Source organism: Balaenoptera borealis (genome assembly GCF_965194805.1).
Source record: "Balaenoptera borealis genome assembly, chromosome: 11".
NCBI lineage: Eukaryota > Metazoa > Chordata > Mammalia > Artiodactyla > Balaenopteridae > Balaenoptera > Balaenoptera borealis.
In genome coordinates this window covers 37,143,698-37,151,184 of record NC_138868.1, presented here as the reverse complement: position 1 = coordinate 37,151,184, position 7,487 = coordinate 37,143,698, and positions in this window count along the sequence as shown.

Genomic DNA, 7,487 nt, shown 5'->3' with positions numbered 1-7,487 from the left:
AATCCTGAATGCTTCCTCCCTGCAAGATTTTCTTCCTTTCATTGCTCTCTGTTAACAGTAAATTGCATAAAAGTGGTGAAAAGACCCCAAAGCAGCCAGTTTCCAAGAGTTCAAATGTTTGAAAGAGAAACTGCAATATTTATCGCTGAGAAGTTGACTGTGTTCTGGTAATTCATTTTTATTAGTCAATTATGAATTCCCAGTTATAAATAATTAATCGATGTTAATCGTATCTCCTGAGAGGAAACACATTTGACAAATGGTCAAACTGATGAAAAACCCAGTTCCAGGCATCCTTAAAATGACTTTAAACAGAAAGAAGAAAAGAAACTCTGAGAAATTTTTTTTAAATGACCGAAATGCCAACAGATGTAAAAAGACTCTCCCCAAAGTAAACCAAAATAACTAATTTTTGTAAAACCAGTAACTGAGAAAATTGTTTTCATCAAACTTTTATTTTGACCAAATTGTCCTCTGAGCCAATTTAATTTCAACTAAACTCCTTTCTTCCAAATTGTATTTAGAGAAATTGTTTCCAGTTTGCCTTTAGCCAAATCCTATGCTACCCACCCAGACCAATCAATATAAGGAATTCAGTAATCACAATGAGATTTTTTAACCTATTTTACCTAGAAATGTATGAATTCAATTTATGTCTTCCCTCATATATCTTGCTTGGTTTTTTCGTGTTTTCATAACCATGTAATTTGATCCTCACAAAAAGCTGAGCGATTATTTCTATTTTATACCCAAGGAAATGAAGGTCCAGTGAGACTAAAGGATTTGTCCAAGGCCACATGGCTGGCAAGTGGAAAAGCTAGAATGAGACCCCAGATCTTTCAGGCTCTATGATGGGGCCAATTCCATAACAACAGTGCCAAGAATGTAGACCCTGCCTTGCTCTTAGGGATGGAGCCTAGAACAGAGTTTGGGAACTTTCACACTCAGTTTCATTGTACTCACCAGGCGCTCACAGAATCCTGCTGTGGAATCTGAGGGAAATGAGCTCATTTTAAGGGTAGAGTTGATATATCTATCAGTCAGTGTGTGTGTGTGTGTGTGTGTGTGTGTGTGTGTGTGTGTTTCGCTCCTACAATGTGACGATATGGAAGAAACAAACAAGGATTTTTGACCAATGTTATCAAGTGTGTAATGTTCTCAAGGGTTCTGTTCTCCAAGTTGTCCAGCATGGTCAAGGAAAGCCAACCCACACTTGTTTGTTCATTCATTCAACAAATATTTATTTTGTGCCTATACTGTGTCAGGTACCATCCTAGGTGTTGGGATGTAACAGTGAGCAAAACAAAGTCCTGCCTTCATAGAATGTTCTTTCGAGCAAGACAGTTAGTAAATAGTATATAGCACAGTAGGTAATTGAGGGATACGTTTGATGGCTCTGATTATAGTGACTTTGACCAATACTCAGGGAAAGGAAAAGTTCGTGAAGGTTCGAGGGGTGTGGAAATGTGTCACTGTTACATGGAACCAAAAATGACTGAGGTCATACTTTTTAAACATGTGTTACACCAGAGGGTATTTGTGTCATTTGGGGGAAATGACAGTTTCTGAAAAAAATGTCAGTTTTACAATAAGAGTAAGACTAGAAACGGATTCAGATCTTGATTCTTTCCTTGATTAATTGTGTGATCTGAGATGTGTTACTTAGTGGTTTTTACTCTCAGTTTTTCCTCATCTGTAAAATGGAAATAATATAAGTACCTGTCTTATCTCTGCCTCTTACTTCGAAGCCCTTGTGCTTAACCATTACACAGAATCCCTCTGAAGACGTTAATGGGTGAACAGGTGAAGAGGATAAAGAGAGTTTTAAATAAGAAAAAATAAAGTGTTATATGATAATTTTGACTTCTGATGTTACTAATAAGTTCAGTGGAAAATTGCAGGTTCATTTATCTTTGCACTCACAGCATCTAACCAGCAGACACACAGAAAGCAACTAATAAATGCTTGACAAGTGAATTGATTCATCATTAGCAATCTTCTTTACCCTCTGCATTCTCCAACACTGCTTACATATTTTAGCGTTTTCATTTGTGAACTACCCACCTTACCCGAAAGTATTAGCCAATAAACTTATGCACATAGTCATTTCATTTTTTAAAACTCAAGAGAAATAATAATAAGCATCCTTATATAAAGATCAGAGAGGACTTTCTAACACTGAGAGGTTCCTGGGAAAACAAAAATTTCCACCTTCTCTGGCGCCCTCTTGTGCTTTGTGGTGGAAACTAAGCAAGAGTGATGCTTCCAGGAGTCAAGAGATCTGAAAAAATTCTACACACACTCTTACAGATTAAATTTTGTTTCCCCTCTCTGCCTGTTACTCTAATCAGTGCTTGTGTCAGGAATTGTAAAATATTATGTAACGTGAGTTTCCCTAGGCCCAGTAGGCTGTAATTTACCTTATCAGTTTGAATTTCCTCCAGCTCATATTCCTAGACTCACACAACCTATAAATGCATTTATGTGTTTTTTGGAAGTATGTGTCACATGTGTTATCTGGCAAGAATGCTCTAATTGCTCTCTCTCTCCTTCACTCTCTCCCTGTCTCTCTGTTATCCTCATGTCAGGACTCTGATGTCCTTAAGAAGTTAAAGGGTAGGAAATTCTCTTTGGAAGACAGAAGCATATCCACTCTCCTTTCACTTTGCCTTTACTTACAGGGCCCCTTGAAGCAGTGTTGCGTGTTCTTCAGTGTCTTGCTGAGTTTTTGTTCGTTCACTAGTACCACAGGCCTTTTAGCTTTTCAAGTCCCCCTGCACCATTGGACTCTGACGTGTGAGCACTGGAAATGAACAGAGGCTCAGGAGGTAAATGCAAGTGATAGATTCTGCATTGCCTTAAACCAGGTGTCCTGCCCGAGCAGCTTGGTAAACAGGCTCAGATATTTCAGATTATTAGTTAGACTTGAGCTGGAACCTGCATTATATTTCAATGAAACTGAATAATTAGTGATACTATTAAAATGATTAATAATGGCTGACTTTCATTTAGTGCTTAGTAGGTACTAAATACATTGCTGAGTGCTTTACAGGCAGCATTTCACTTCATTTTCACAAGTCTCCTAGGAAGTAGGTAATGTTATAATCTTCATTTTACAGATAAGAAAACTGAGATGTAGAGGTTACATGCTTTGAGAGACACTATAGCTTTGAGAGAATCTGTTTGCTATAGTTGTTTGAGCCTGAAGACTGCAGTTCCAATACTGGCTCTACCACTTTCTAACTGTGTGACTTTTGATGATCTGCTTAACTTCTCTGTGGCTCAGTTTCCTTATCTGTAATAATCACTCCTGCTTCATAAGGATATTGTGGGTATTAAATGCGTTAATGGTCCTTGGCATATCATAAGTGCTATGTAAGTATTGATACTTCTACAAAAAGGAAAAGCGAAGCCCAGGTTGGTTCAGGCTACCATATGGTGTCCCTAAGATAAAGACTATGCTTTTTCTCCTGATGGATGTTGTTAGGAAATGGATCCTAATAACATGTCCTGCTGTGGTGAATTTCTCCTTTGACTGTGCAGCAGAATCATCTGAGGGTCTTTAAAAACTACTGGTCCTGATTCAGTAGGTTTAGGGCAAAGCCCAAGCATCTTTATTTTTCTAAAGCTTCAAGAGATTCCCATCTGTAGCCAGAACTGCAAGTCACTGCTGTAAGTACTTAGATGTTGACGAAGATCTTTCCCATAATAAGATAATATTTATTCAGTGCTTACCATATTTTAGATACTGAGTGCTTTATTTGGATCATCTCTTTTAACCCTCCAACAAAAACTTCATGAGTTAGGTAATTATTATCATCTATACCTTACAGATGGGAAAACCAAGGAATAGAAAGTAAGCAACTTGCCCAAGGTCACTTACATAGCTGGTGGCAGAGCTGGGATTTTAAACCAGGTGGACCGATGCTGTGGCCTGTACACTTAGCTACCAGCCTAGACTGCCTTCCCATGTGGTGTCTAATTTGAATTTTGCCATAAATCTGTATAGTGAACTGGTTTTGCCATTATCCCCAATTTATAGTTGCAGAGACAAAGGACTGGACTGAATGTACACAGCTAGTCAGTGTACAAGCTGGGGCTTACACCTGGGTCTGATAACTTGAAATCCTATGCTCTTTCTATATTGTTGCAGAGAACTTCAGATAACCAAGGTTAATAGTTATTTTATAAGGTCTTTTATATGCATTACCTCCTCCTCTTTCCTGCAGTGACTGCTTTGGTCCATGCCTTCATCCCATCCGGCAAGAGCTTCAACCAAAAACCCTCTTCTATTTTTATCCCTTCTCTGTACCCTACTTCCAGCTTCTTTTTTATCCACTAAATGTAGAGCTCATCAAGCAACTCTTTTGCTTAAAATTTGGCTAACATTTGTCCTGTTTACCATCTGTAGTAGGTTGAATGGTGCCCCCACCCCCCAAAAAAGTATGTTCATATCCTAACCCCTGGATCCTGTGAATGTGGCCTTATTTGGAAAAAGGATCTTTTCATGTGTAGCTAAGTTAGGGATCTCCAGATGAGACCATCCTGTATTTCTCTCGGTTGGCTCTAAATCCAGCAACAAGTATCTTTCTAAGAGATAGAAGAGAAGGCCCAGACGCACAGAGGAGAAGGCCATGTGAAGACAGGCAGAGATTGGAGTCTGCAGCCACAATCCAAGGGATGCCCGAAGCCACCAGAAGCTGGAAGAAGCAAGGAAAGAGCCTCCAGAGGGAACATGGCCCTACCGACACACTGATTTCAGACTTCTAGCCTCCAGGACTGTGAGAGAATAAATTTCTGTTGTCATAAGCCACCCAATTCATGCTAATTTGTTACAGCAGCCCTAGGACACTAATACACCATCTCTTCACTTCTTGACTTGCACGGTTCATGACACCTGTGGCTTCTCTGCTCATCAGGCTCTGTGTCTCAAATAAACCCTCTGCCCCATCTGGTCCTTCTTCACTGTCTTCTGCATGGGAAGCTTGGGCCCTTTATGTGCCTTCCCTCAGTTTGCTTCCTCTTTGTTGGAAAGAAGACATGCTATCTCAACAGAATTTACCCTCAGAAGGAAACTGTCTTTTGAGGTGGGTAATATGGGGAAGGAGATGAACTCTGTCAGGACAGATGGTGGAGTGGGCAGGGCACCCTTTGCCCATGAGTTACTTGCCATGTTTTCTCCTTTTTTTTTTTAAACCCTTTCCTATGTTGCTTCCATTAAGGAGCTCATCTGAGGCTTACTACTTGCACAAGTTATACCTCAGCCTTGTGAAACAGGAGGGAAGGGGGCAGGACACAACCTTTAAAAGCATAACCTAGCCCGAGGACACGACATAAACTGATGAGAACCAAATAGGTCCAAGATGGCAGATGAGGCAACTTCCACTAGTCCTTGAGCCTCAGTATATGCTCAGTGTAACACATATGCAAGCTAAATGACACGCCCACAGGCGCCATGACAGTTCCAAGGCCATCCATAAGTGTCAAAACGTGGATGGTGGCCCAATTCCTGGAAATCCCCACCCCTTCCCCAAAATAGCTGGAATACTCCTCCCACTCATTAGCCCATGGAATTACCCACCCCTATAAAAACTGACAACCCCATACCCTGGTGCCGCTCCTACCTTCTGAGATGGCCCACGCTCTGTCTCTGGAGTGTGTTTCTCTCTAAATAAGTCCACTTCTTACGTATCATTTTGTCTCTCACTGAATTCTTTCTGCGATGAGATATCAAGAACCTGAGCTTCATTAAGTCCTGAGATCAGGTGTGTGATCTCAGTTAAAAGACTGTGGATTCAAGTCCCAATCTGGGTTTTGGCTGTGTTCGAGTCCTGGCACATGGTTTCAAGTCCCAGTCTGAGTTACTTGGTTTCACTTGTGTATCATCTGAGAAGTAAGAATGTTTGACAAGTTGCTCTCTTACTCTCCTTCTAGGTCACATAAAAGATGAAATCCATCCATACAAAAGTTTTTCTTGAGTACTAACTAAGTATTAAACACTACCCCCAAGAGCTGGGGCTGTATTGGTGAGACAGATGTGGTGCCTGAACTTACAGGGTAGAGTCTTCCTGGGTTGATGAATACTGTGCTTCTCTACTTGGACTTGCCCAAGGTCACACAGCTATTAAGTGGCCAAGATTCAAATCTACTTATGTCTGATTTCAAAGTTCATGCTTTCCACCACATCAGGCATACCGGTCAGGGTTCTGGCAGGAAAACGCAGAGTGTTGAAATGGGATAAGCGAGGAGACTTTAATAAGAGAAGATTTACAAGAGTGTGGGGGGGTTAAGAAAAACCCAACAAGGAATGGTGCTGTGTCCCAATGGTAACAACAGCCGGAGGCATTACCACACCGGGGTCTGAAGAGGTGTGGTGGGGAGGTGGTTACAGGAACCTTAGAGAGTACCTGTATCTGTGAGGGAGATCTGGTGGGAGCAGTGCCCTTTAGCAGAGGACCGACCCACAGTGACCCTGTTGCAAGGGATGTGGGGAAATAGAGACCCTTATCTCACATTCTTCCCCTTTTCAGATCCAACCAGTGCCTCCCATTGGCCAAATCCAGCTAGAAGACACAGGACAAGGGAAACTGGGGTGATACGGGCCTTAGAGGTCAGCTCTGGGGTAACAGAGAAGGTTGCAGAGGGTAGAAAGTGGATCTGAAGGGGCAAATGAGAATGCCCAGTACGCCAGTATTTCACAAACTCTTCTCATTCAAATATATCCTTCATGAATTCGTCGTATCCCATGTGTACTCTACACTCACCTAATATTTTTAAAACGTCCTTACTTTTACACACCTTATTAAATGTATTAATAGTAATAAGTACTAATAAATGTATTACTAGTAATGTAATATGCAGCTACCTTAAATAGAGGAAAACCATTAAAAATGCAATGAAATCAAGTTTGCTGAACTTAAAAAATTAAAATTGAATAATAATTATAAATGATGATTTATCTTATGAGGGCCGGTGCAGTATGGCCCCTGCCTGCCTGTCCAGTGTCCTCTCCCCCACCTCTACCCCATGCGTTTATGCCTCCATTTCAGTCATATTGGGTTTTTGGTCCCTCAAAACCAGCCATACTCTCACCCACCACAGTGCCTTTGCATAGGTTGTTCTTCAGCATTGATCAATGAGAGAACACTCTCAAAAATGCTAGAGACGGCTTCCCTGGTGGCGCAGTGGTTGAGAATCTGCCTGCTAATGCAGGGGACACGGGTTCGAGCCCTGGTCTGGGAAGATCCCACATGCCGCAGAGCGGCTGGGCCCGTGAGCCATAATTACTGAGCCTGCGCGTCTGGAGCCTGTGCTCCACAACAAGAGAGGCCGCGATAGTGAGAGGACCGCGCACCGCGATGAAGAGTGGCCCCCGCTTGCCACAACTAGAGAAAGCCCTCGCACAGAAACGAAGACCCAACACAGCCATAAATAAATAAATAAATAAAAATTAATTTAAAAAAAATGCTAGGGAACCTGAATAATAC